Below are 13,115 nucleotides of genomic sequence, written 5' to 3'. Positions count from 1 at the left end.
TCTCCTCCCATTCAGTTTCATCCCATTGCTTCTAGTCTTTCCTTGTGCAAATGAGAATAAAGATGATTCTTCTACAATGTGACAGCCCTTGAGATATTTGCAGACAGCTAATAAGTCTCCTCTCAGTCTTCTTTTTTGCAAGCTAAACATTCCCAAATCCTGTAACCGTTCCTCATAGGACATGGTTTGCAGACCGGTCACCATTCTGGTCGCTCTTCTCTGAACTTGCTCCAGTTTGTCGGTCTTTTTTTAAAATGTGGTGCCCAAAACTGAACGCAGTATTCCAGATGAGGTCTGACCAAAGAGGAGTAAAGACCGATAATGACTTCACGTGATCTAGACTGTATGCTTCTGTTAATACATCCCAGAATTGTATTTGCCTTTTTTGCTGCTGCATCACACTGTTGACTCATGTTCAGTCTATGATCTATTAGTATACCTAAGTCTTTTTCACATGTACTGTTGCTTAGCTCTATTCCTCCCATTTTGTATATGCTTTTTTCATTTTTATTGCCCAGATGTAGTACTTTGCATTTTTCCCTGTTAAAAACCATTCTGTTAGTTACTGCCCACTGCTCCAGTTTATTTAGGTCTTTTTGAATCCTCTCTCTCTTTTCTCTAGTGTTAGCTATCCCTCCTAGCTTTGTGTCATCAGCAAATTTAATCAGTTTACCCTCAATTCCTTCATCTAAATCATTGATAAAGATGTTGAACAATACAGGTCACAGGACAGAGCCCTGTGGTACTCCACTTGAGACATTCATCCAACTGGATGTGAAGCCATTTACGACCACTCTTTGAGTCCGATCACTAAGCCAGTTATGAATCCACCTAACAGTTGCCTTGTCCATTCCATACTTGGTAATTTTTTCAATAAGGATGGTGTGAGACACTTTGTCAAATGCTTTGCTGAAGTCAAGATATACTATATCTACAGCATTTCCCTGATCCACCCAGTCAGTGATTCTGTCATAGAAGGAAATTAAGTTAGTCTGACATGACTTGTTAGTTACAAACCCATGCTGACTCTGGTTAATCACTTCATTCTTATCCAAGTACTTACATACATGTTGTTTAATAATTTGTTCAAAGATCTTTCCTGGTATAGAAGTCAGACTTACCGGCTTATAGTTCCCTGGGTCCACCTTCTTCCCCTTTTTGAAGATGGGAACAACATTTGCTCTTCTCCAGTCTTCTGGGACTTCTCCTGTTCTCCAAGAATTTTCAAAGATTATGGAGAGTGGTTCTAAAATTTCTTCTACGATCTCCTTCAGTACTCTGGGGTGTAATTCTTCTGGACCTGGAGACTTGAACTTATTTATGTTAGCTAAATATTCCCTCACAATCTCTCTGTTTACAGATAACTTGGATTCTTCTATTCCTTTAATAGGACAGCGAAGATCAGTTGATGTTACATTTTCTTTCTGAGAGAAAACAGATGCAAAATAGGAATTAAAAAGTTCGGCCTTCTCAACATCCTTTCTTACCATTTCACCATTTTCATCCTGTAAAAATCCTATAGCATCTTTGACTTTTCTTTTACTTTTGACATACCCCCAAAATCCTTTTTTATTGCTTTTGACATCTCTTGCAAGCCTTAATTCATTGTCAGCTTTAGCTAACCTGATACGTGCCCTGCAGGATCTGCAGACTGCATTATAATCTTCTTTAGATATGCCTCCCTCTTTCCATTTGATAAACATTTCTTTCTTTCTTTTTAGCATGTGTTTAAGTTCTGTGTTCATCCATCCTGGTTTCCTTAAATGCTTCCCATGTTTATTAAATGGAAAGAGGGAGGCATATCTAAAGAAGATTATAATGCAGTCTGCAGATCCTGCAGGGCACGTATCAGGTTAGCTAAAGCTGACAATGAATTAAGGCTTGCAAGAGATGTCAAAAGCAATAAAAAAGGATTTTGGGGGTATGTCAAAAGTAAAAGAAAAGTCAAAGATGCTATAGGATTTTTACAGGATGAAAATGGAGAAATGGTAAGAGAGGATGTTGAGAAGGCCGAACTTTTTAATTCCTATTTTGCATCTGTTTTCTCTCAGAAAGAAAATGTAACATCAACTGATCTTCACTGTCCTTTTAAAGGAATAGAGGAATCCAAGTTATCTGTAAACAGAAAGATTGTGAGGGAATATTTAGCTAACATAAATGAGTTCAAGTCTCCAGGTCCAGATGAATTACACCCCAGAGTACTGAAGGAGATCGTAGAAGAAATTTTAGAACCACTCTCCATAATCTTTGAAAATTCTTGGAGAACAGGAGAAGTCCCAGAAGACTGGAGAAGAGCAAATGTTGTTCCTATCTTCAAAAAGGGGAAGAAGGTGGACCCAGGGAACTATAGGCCGGTGAGTCTGACTTCTATACCAGGAAAGATCTTTGAACAAATTATTAAACAACATGTATGTAAGTACATGGATAAGAATGAAGTGATTAACCAGAGTCAGCATGGGTTTGTAACTAACAAGTCATGTCAGACTAACTTAATTTCCTTCTATGACAGAATCACTGACTGGGTGGATCAGGGAAATGCTGTAGATATAGTATATCTTGACTTCAGCAAAGCATTTGGCAAAGTATCTCACACCATCCTTATTGAAAAAATGACCAAGTATGCAATGGACCAGGCAACTGTTAGGTGGATTCTGTAACGGGTCTGGGAGGCGGAACCTCTGGGCTACTATACAAGGGAGCGGTCCTTGTAAGGGAGCGGGTGGCGAGGGCAGGGACGCCGGCACTACAGTACCCCCCCCTTTAGGCCCCCCCTTTTTTAGGCCAGATAGAAATTTAGCTAGGATGAGAGGGGCATGGATGTTCTCCCGGGGCTCCCACGTTCTCTCCTCAGGACCAAACCCCTTCCAATCTACTAGAAAAAAGGTCTTTCCTCTTACCCTTTTGGTGGCAAGAATGTTCTCTACCTCAAACTCGTCCTCAGCAGAAACCGGAGCAGGAGGCGTACCTGTAGACTTGGAAAAAGAGTTAAGCACCACGGGTTTGAGGAGAGATACATGGAAGGAGTTAGGGATCCGTAAGTTGGCCGGGAGTTTCAATTTATAGGCCACCGGGTTGATCTGACTGATGACCTCCAGAGGACCGATGAACCGAGGCCCTAACTTGTAAGAAGGTATCTTGAGTCGAACATATTTAGATGAGAGCCAGACTTTATCTCCTGGACGAAATTGTGGAGGATCCAGGCGTTTTTTGTCAGCGTGTCTTTTCATACGCTCGGATGACAGAAGGAGTGCGGACCAGGTACTCTCCCATATGGAGGAAAATTTGCTAACGAGAGATTCCGCAGCCGGGTTGTCCACAGAGGTGGAGACAGGAAAAGGAATCCGAGGATGCTGACCAAAGACTACAAAAAACAGGGATTTGGAGGAGGATTCGCTCTCGTGATTATTATAAGAGAACTCGGCCCATGGTAGGAGATCCACCCAGTCAGAATGGTGGGCATTAACGAAGTGCCGGAGGTAACTGGTCAGGTTCTGATTGATCCGCTCCACTTGACCATTGGACTGTGGGTGGTAAGCGGAAGAGAAGTCCAGGGTGACGTCTAGTAGTTTACAAGTGGCTCTCCAGAAACGTGAGGTGAACTGTACCCCACGATCCGACACGATGTGGAGGGGCAGGCCATGAAGACGGAAGATGTGGCGGATAAAGTCTTTAGCCAGCTCAGGTGCAGACGGAAGGCCTGGCAGGGGAATAAAGTGAGCCATCTTGGAAAAGCGGTCAGCGACCACCCAAATGACCGTACAACCGGCAGAGACGGGGAGATCAGTTATAAAGTCCATTGCTATATGCTGCCAGGGGGCAGCAGGTACAGGAAGCGGAAGGAGGCGTCCGGCTGGCAGATGTCTCGGGACTTTGTTGCGGGCGCAGGACACACAGGCAGAAACAAAGTCTATTATGTCCTTGTGCAGGGTAGGCCACCAATAGTGCCGGGCAATAAGCTGGAGGGTCTTTTTCTGACCGGCGTGGCCAGCTAGTTTAGACGAATGGCCCCAGTGTAGGATCTTCTCCCGATCAGGTACTGAAACAAACGTCTTACCGGGAGGGAGACGATTTAGACTCACGGGAGCCACCTGCATTACTCTGGCGGGATCGATGATATGTTTAGGTTCTTCCTCGAGATCGGACACCAGAAAGGATCGGGACAAGGCGTCTGCTTTGACGTTTTTGTCAGCCGGGCGAAAATGAAGAACAAAATCAAAGCGAGCAAAAAACAAGGACCACCGGGCTTGGCGCGGGTTAAGTCTCTGGGCATGCTGGAGGTAAGCCAAGTTCTTGTGGTCAGTGTAAATTATTACCGGATGAAGAGCCCCCTCGAGTAGGTAACGCCACTCCTCCAACGCCAGCTTGATGGCCAATAACTCTCGGTCTCCTATGGAATAGTTGCGCTCAGAAGAGGAGAAGAGTTTGGAGAAGAAGCCACAAGTTACCATTCTCCCGGAAGATGATTTTTGAGTAAGTACCGCTCCGGCTCCAGAGGAGGAGGCGTCAACTTCCAGGAAGAACGGCTTGTTGCCGTCCGGGCGATGCAGCACCGGGGCGGAAGAGAAGGCCTGTTTTAGGGAAAGAAAGGCCTCCTCTGCTTCGGGCGGCCACTCTTTGGGATTAGTACCCTTACGGGTGAGCGCGGAAATTGGGGCAGTCCGGGAAGAGAAGTGCGGGATGAAGAGGCGGTAATAGTTGGCGAAGCCCAGGAACCGTTGAATAGCCTTCAACCCCTCTGGTCGGGGCCATTTCTCGATGGCAGACAGTTTCTCAGGATCCATTTGTAGGCCGGTCTGAGAGATAATGTAGCCCAGAAACGGAAGCGAGGTCTGCTCAAAGAGGCACTTCTCATATTTAGCGTAGAGATGGTTCTGCCTGAGCCTGAGCAGGACCTGACGAACATCCCTCCGGTGAGTCTGGAGATCCGGAGAGAAGACCAAGATGTCGTCCAGGTACACCACTACGCAGGAGTAGAGAAGGTCCCGGAAGATGTCATTGACCAACTCTTGAAAGACGGCAGGAGCGTTACAGAGGCCGAAGGGCATTACCAGATATTCATAGTGGCCGTCCCGGGTGTTGAATGCCGTCTTCCATTCATCCCCCTGACGGATACGAACCAGGTTGTACGCCCCACGGAGGTCCAGTTTGGTGAAGATTCTAGCCCCCCTCAGACGATCAAATAACTCCGGAATGAGCGGAAGGGGGTACTTATTCTTCACCGTGATCTGGTTAAGGCCTCTATAGTCTATACAGGGACGGAGAGAGCCGTCCTTCTTTTTGACGAAAAAGAAGCCTGCTCCCGCCGGGGAGGTAGATTTCTGGATGAATCCCCTGGCCAGATTCTCCTCAATATATTCGGACATCGACCGGGTCTCAGCAGCGGATAATGGATAAATACGCCCACGGGGAGGAGAAGTACCAGGTAACAGGTCGATAGGGCAGTCGTATGGTCTATGAGGGGGTAGTGTCTCTGCCTCCTTTTTATTAAAGACATCAGCATAAGACCAATAAGGAATCGGAAGTCCAGGTAGATTAGCTGGGGTAGGAGAAGGACGGACGGGATGAACGGGAACCAGACAGGTCTTATGGCAGCCCTGTCCCCAGCGAAGGACTTCTCCGGTCTGCCAGTCAAGAACGGGTGCATGTTTCTGGAGCCAAGGTAGGCCTAGCAAGAGGGCGTGAGAGAGTCCAGGCAGAACATGGAAGGAGATACTTTCAGAATGCAGCATTCCCACCTGCAGAGTAATGGATTCGGTGATGAGTTGGATGGGGCGTGGTAAGAGCCCCCCATCCACGGCAGCAACAGACAAGGGTACAGCCAGAGGTTTGGTGGGGATGCGGTATTTCTCTACCAGGGACTGTGAAATAAGATTCCCGGCTGCTCCAGAGTCCAGTTGGGCTAGTTCGAAATAACGGTTCTCCCCGTAGACGATTGAAACTGACAACAGCAGGGATGGAGAGGATTTATTCTTGTCTAGGTGGACCTCTCTGAGCGAACCTAGACACAGGCGTTTCCCGACCTCTCCGGGCAGGCACGGATCCGGTGCTCCTTACTGCCACAGTAGAAGCAGGTCCCCTCGGCACGGCGTAAGTCCTGACGGGTCTTGACCATCTTGGTCTGGTCGACCTGCATAGGCTCAGGAGGGTGTACCTGGTTAGAGACAGAAGGAGTGACGGGTTTCTGAAAAGTAGGAGCTAGACGTGGTAACCTCCTCTCACGGGTGACCTCTCTGGCACGCTCCTGGAACCATAGGTCAATCCGGGTGGCAAGAGTTATTAAGTCATCGAGAGTGGTAGGAATGTCCCGACCGGCAAGTTCATCTTTAATACGACCGGACAGACCCTCCCAGAAGACGGAAACCAGAGCGTCGTTATCCCAGGCCAGCTCCGAGGCAAGGGTACGGAACCGTATGGCATATTGGCCCACGGTGAGACTTTCCTGACGGAGGAGTAGCAACGATGATGCGGATGAGGTCTTCCGTCCGGGTTCGTCGAAGACTTTCCGGAAAGCCGTGAGAAAAGCAGGCAAGTTGGACACCAGGGGGTCTCCTCTCTCCCATAGAGGATTTAGCCAGGCCAGGGCCTCCCCGGTGAGATGGGACATGATGAATGCAATTTTGGCTCGGTCGGAGTTAAACTGGTGGGACAATAGTTCAAAGTGCAGGGTGCACTGATTTATGAAGCCCCGAGCCTGGGCTGAGTCGCCTCCGAAGCGAGGAGGTGCAGAAAGCCGAGGTCCGGGGTAGGATGATATGGTGTTAGTGGACAGCGGAGCTGCCGGATTGCGAGACATGGCACTGGCGGAGGTTGTTGGTGGAACAGTCAGTGTCCAGGCGAGTATTGACATTCCGCAGGTGACCCAGGATGGACTCCTGTTGGGACCTTTGACGGGACAGTTCATGACACAGGTCCGAGAGCGAGGGAGCTTGGGTGCCACCGGGTTCCATGGCCCGAGCAAACTGTAACGGGTCTGGGAGGCGGAACCTCTGGGCTACTATACAAGGGAGCGGTCCTTGTAAGGGAGCGGGTGGCGACCAGGCAGGCAGTCACAGCAGGTGACCGGGACAGTCTCTGGGTGTACGGGCAGGAGGTCACGGCAAATGATCAGGGCAGTCTCTGGAAGAACGGGCTGGAGGTCACGGCAAGTGACCGGGGCAGTCTCTGGAAGAACGGGCTGGAGGTCACGGCAAGTGACCGGGGCAGTCTCTAGGTAAAGGGTAGGTACGACCTGTGATGGCTGAACCTCCAGGTAGGCTAGCAAGGCAGATGGAGGATGTGTGCTCCCAGGTGAGCAAGCGAGAGTCTCTGGAATAGCAGGTGGTCACAGCACGTGACGGCGGAACCTCCAGGTAGGCAAGCAGGCAGGTAGCGGAGAAGCGCTCCCAGGTGAGCGGGCAAGCTGGTCCATAGACAGACTGACCGGAGTTGTAAGGCAGACCGTCGGACCTCAGGCAAGCAGGCAGGTAGCTGATGTGCGCTCCCAGGTGAGCGGGCAAGTTGGTCCTTAGACAGACTGACCGGAGTTGTAAGGCAGACCGTCGGACCTCAGGCAGGCAGGCAGGTAACAGGAAATCAGGCAGGATTAGGACAGCAAGCTGGCAGGAATCTGGCAGGTAACTGGCAGGTAACTGGCAACGGGACCTGAGGGCTGAAGCAGAGTAGAACGGTGCAACAACATTGCTCTGGCACCTCCATTTTGGAGGAGGTGCCTTATATATGGTAAAGTCCTCCGGCCATTGGCCGGGGACTCCTTAGGACGGCGCGCGCGGCCCCTTTAAGAGGGAGGGAGGGCGCGCGCGCGCGCCCTAAGCACAGTGGCCGGGAAGGAGCGCGCGCTGCCAGCAGAGCGGGAGAGGGACGCCGGGCACGGAGCAGAGCGGTGAGGGGAACAGCGTCCCTGCCTAGCAGAGGGCAGGGACGCCGGCGCTACAGATTCATAACTGGCTTAGTGATCGGACTCAAAGGGTGGTTGTAAATGGCTTCACATCCAGCTGGATGAATGTCTCAAGTGGGGTACCACAGGGCTCCGTCCTGGGACCTGTATTGTTCAACATCTTTATCAATGATTTAGATGAAGGAATTGAGGGTAAACTGATTAAATTTGCTGATGACACAAAGCTAGGAGGGATAGCTAATACTAGAGAAGAGAGAGAGAGGATTCAAAAAGACCTAAATAAACTGGAGCAGTGGGCAGCAACCAACAGAATGGTTTTTAACAGGGAAAAATGCAAAGTACTACATCTGGGCAATAAAAATGAAAACAGCATATACAGAATGGGAGGAACAGAGCTAAGCAACAGTACATGTGAAAAAGACTTAGGTATACTAGTAGATCATAGACTGAACATGAGTCAACAGTGTGATGCAGCAGCAAAAAAGGCAAATACAATTCTGGGATGTATTAACAGAAGCATACAGTCTAGATCACGTGAAGTCATTATCGGTCTTTACTCCTCTTTGGTCAGACCTCATCTGGAATACTGTGTACAGTTTTGGGCACCACATTTTAAAAAAGACATAGACAAACTGGAGCAAGTTCAGAGAAGAGCGACCAGAATGGTGACTGGTCTGCAAACCATGTCCTATGAGGAACGGTTGCAGGATTTGGGAATGTTTAGCTTGCAAAAAAGAAGACTTAGAGGAGACTTAATAGCTGTCTACAAATATGTCAAGGGCTGTCACATTGTAGAAGGATCATCTTCATTCTCATTTGCACAAGGAAAGACTAGAAGCAATGGGATGAAACTAAATGGGAGGAGACACAGATTAGATATTAGAAAATCTTTTTGACAGTTAGGGTGATTAATGAGTGGAACAGGCTGCCACGAGAGGTGGTGAGTTCCCCTTCAATGGACGTCTTCAAACAGAGGCTGGACAGACATCTGTCTGAGATGATCTAGTGAATCCTGCTTTGAGCAGGGGGTTGGACCAGATGACTCAGGAGGTCCCTTCCAACTCTACCATTCTATGATTCTATGATAATCTCATTTTTTAAAATTTCCCATCCTTCCTGGACATTTTTGTCCTTAAGGACATCCAGCCATTGGATCCCTCCTATTCTCTTTCTGAGTCGCTGACGCAGAGTAGGCCACCAGTAATGCCGGGTAATGACCAGGAAGGTCTTCTGGCCAGCATGGCCGGCTAGTTTGGATGAATGACCCCAGTGAAGAACCTTCTTACGATCCTGAACCGCTACATACGTCTTACCGGGTGGGAGACGAGAAAGGTCCAAGGGGGCCACATTCATCACTTTGGAGGGGTCGATGATATGCATAGGCTCCTCCTCTTGATCGGACGACAGGAAGGATCGGGACAAGGCATCGGCTTTAACATTCTTGTCCGCCGGGCGGTAATGTAGGCTAAAGTTAAAGCGGGTGAAGAACAAAGACCACCGGGCCTGACGCGGATTGAGTCTTTGGGCATTCTGTAGATAAGCCAGGTTTTTGTGGTCAGTATAGATGACCACCGGGCGCAGAGTACCCTCGAGCAGGTAACGCCACTCCTCTAGCGCCAATTTGATGGCTAGCAGTTCTCGGTCTCCTATGGAATAGTTGCGCTCAGATGAGGAGAAGAGCTTGGAGAAGAAGCCGCAGGTTACCATTCTCCCGGATGGAGATTTCTGGGTGAGCACCGCTCCGGCTCCGGAAGAGGAAGCATCAACCTCCAGAAAGAACTGTTTGTTGCTATCTGGACGGTGCAGCACAGGGGCGGAACAGAAGGCTTGTTTTAAGGAAAGGAAGGCCTCCTCCGCTTCGGACGACCATTCCTTAGGATTTGCTCCCTTTCGGGTGAGCGCAGAGATGGGAGCAGTCTGGGAAGAGAAATGTGGAATGAAGAGACGGTAATAGTTGGCGAAGCCCAGGAATCACTGAATCACCTTCAACCCCTCCGGACGGGGCTACTTTAAGACGGCAGAGACCTTCTCGGGGTCCATCCGTAGACCAGTCTTAGAGATAATATAGCCCAGGAACGGAAGGGAGGTCTGCTCGAAGAGGCACTTCTCAAATTTTGCATAAAGGTGATTCTGCCTGAGCCTAAGCAGGACCTGACGAACATCACTTCGGTGTGTGGGAAGATCCGGAGAGAAGACCAAGATGTCGTCCAGGTACACCACCACGCAAGAGTATAAGAGGTCACGGAAGATGTCGTTAACTAACCCTTGGAAGACGGCGGGAGCATTACAGAGGCCGAAGGGCATCACACAGTATTCATAGTGACCGTCCCGGGTATTGAATGCCGTCTTCCACTCGTCTCCTTGGCGGATCCGGACCAAGTTATACGCCCCACGAAGATCGAGCTTGGTGAAGATCTTCACTAGAGATGAGCGGTGTTCGAATCGAACTGTTCGCCAATTTCAAATTCGAGCTGTTTTGGGTGGTGTTCGATCCGTTCAACAAACCCGAACGATTTGAAAAAAATCCGGCTGTTCGAGGTTATGCTCGATAACTGTTCGTGGACCCAAATCGTAACTGGATTTTTTCACAGTAATGCTGATAATCAATGTTAATACACAGTTTGAGTGTACAGCGGGGCGGGGGGAGGGGCATGGGATGGATCTCTGCAGAAATAATGAAGATCTCCATTTTTTTTTCTCTTTCCCGCATTTACAGTGGGGAGGTGCAGTCTGTCAGCCTATCAGCAGCGCACACACGGAGCGAAGTGCTTTTTTTCACACAAGCAAGGGCATGTGTCATTGGCTGTGTATGTCACATGTCCTTGCCCTATAAGACCCAGCCATTTTCCCTGTCGCCACCATTTTCTCACTGCTGCAGCTGAGTGTTAGACGGCACTGCTGCTGCTGTTAGCGCTATATTGTGTAACTGAACTGCAAGCAAATTTTCTCTTAAATAGACAGAAAGGTTTAGGGAGTAGGGACTAGTTTGTAATTGCAGCCCTTTTGAGGGCTAGGTTACAGCAGTTCCTAGCACTTTTAGCAGGCAGGTCTGTGCTCTTAAATCGACAGATAGGTTGGGAATAGTGACTAGTTGTAATTCCAGCCCTTTTGAGGGCTAGGTTACATCAGTTCCCGTCACTTTTTGCCAGGCAGGTCTGTTTTAGTGCTGTGCAAGTGTTTTTCACAGCATTTGGCTAAATCTAGCTAAGCAAATCCTTTTGGGCCTCTTGCAGTGTGTGTTAGTCAGTGGAGTAGCCTATCTGTGTTGCAAGCTACACCACCTGTGTATGTAATACAAATTTTTTACTGCACCTAGCCAAGTAAAACCTTTTGAGCCTGTAGCAGTGTGTGGTACTCAATCTATTAGGCCATCTATACCAAGCTCCACCAGCTTTGAAATTAATAATAATTTTTAGCTGCATCTAGCCCGGAAAATAATTTTTGGCTTAGTAGCAGTGTGTGCTACTCATTGTATTAGGCCATCTATACTAAGCTCCACCAGCTTTCAAATTACTAATAATTTTTAGCAGCATCGTGCCTGGAAAATAATTTTGGGCATAGTAGCAGTGTGTGGTACTCATTGTATTAGGCCATCTATACCAAGCTCCACCAGCTTTGAAATTAATAATAATTTTTAGCTGCATCTAGCCCGGAAAATATTTTTTCTTCCCAATAGTGGTAGCAATAGAAATATGGGGCGCACCTGCCTAACAAAAATATACGCTTCATAACAAAAAACACCAGCCTAGCGCACTGCATTAATAAGATGGCATCATCATCTCTCCCAGTGCTAGGCCTACTACGCCGGCTAGTATTCCTGTGCCTAAAACACAATGTATGGGTCCGCGCTAGCCACGATGATGAGGGGTCTAAAGCTGCTGCTAATGCTTTATCACAATTCAATTGGCAGATTTTCACAGAGCTCCTCCCCAGCGCCCACCCATCGGGCAACAGTTGCCCACCCTCCCTATGGGATCTAGTGGCGAATAGTTGATGCCATTAATCAGAGCGTCAGTTGCCCCGTCGACGTGGCAAGCATACGGTAAGGCATGGGAAGAGTGGACACGACTAGTAGCAGGCAGACGGGTTGACCAATGTGAACAAGCCAGATTACAAGTCACCATAGAATTTCTCCACCAGCTAATGATGAGGGGCATATCAGGGGCGTCAGCGCAGCGGTGTCTGACCGGAGTAGCTTTTCACTTCCAACTACTGAATTGGGGAGATGTGACAAAGAGATTCATCATCAGACAATCCATAAAAGGGTGGAAAAGGGGTCAGCCAAGTCAGGAGTGTAGACGTCCCGTCCCGTGTCACTAAAACTGATTTCTCACATCATATCCCTAACACCATTAACATGACACTCACAATTTGAAGCAACACTACTGTCTACTGCATTTGCGATCGCCTTCTTCGGGGCGCTATGCATAAGCGAATTAGTCCCTCAATCCAAAATTACCACCAGTGGAGGCCTATTACACCAGGACGTAGTCATAGCCAATAATGCAATATGTCTACGCATATACGCCAATGGAAAACGGTTCCAGCGGGCAGGGGCACTTGGGTACTTCTACAACCCACAAACGGTACACTGAGTCGGGTAACAATAGTAAAAACATATATAACCATCAGATCACAAAGTAATTTCTTCCTATCACACATTGATAGAACGCCATTATCAAGATACCAGTTTCAAGCTATATTTAATAAATGCATAACATCGGCAGGGAACCACTCCAAAGATTACGGGACACACTCATTCCGCACAGGCGCGGCCACGGAAGCAGCAAGAGCAGCATTGTCAGAAACGGAAGTTCAGAGGATAGGGAGATGGCAATCCACGTGTTTGGCGAGATACATAAGACCAGACTTGTTATCCTAACGTGGTTTGTTTCTTTTACAGGTGATGCTGAGCCAACAGTGTGGGTGATAAGCCACTTGTATATATATTAGGCAGAAAAAAGGGCGAAAGTCCACCCAGGCGGGAGGAAATTAGAGTTTCATAACACATATTTCAACTGGACAGGTATTAGAGGCCTGCTATGGCCACAGGTACTAATGGAGGTAATCAAGGTAGGGAGAGAGGCAAAAGGTCCGGTCAACTAAGTTATACAGGCCGGGTGAAACGACCTAGGTCATCACAAGAGCGCATAACTAATGGCAATAATGAAACTAGACACTGAGAGCTTCAGAGAATTTTTCACAAAACTAACTATAGTAT

The sequence above is a fragment of the Phyllobates terribilis genome, unplaced genomic scaffold (assembly GCF_046119375.1).
Source record: "Phyllobates terribilis strain yellow unplaced genomic scaffold, ASM4611937v1 Scaffold_1__5_contigs__length_1240528914, whole genome shotgun sequence".
In the NCBI taxonomy this organism is placed as follows: domain Eukaryota; kingdom Metazoa; phylum Chordata; class Amphibia; order Anura; family Dendrobatidae; genus Phyllobates; species Phyllobates terribilis.
Note: the sequence above shows the minus strand (reverse complement) of the source record.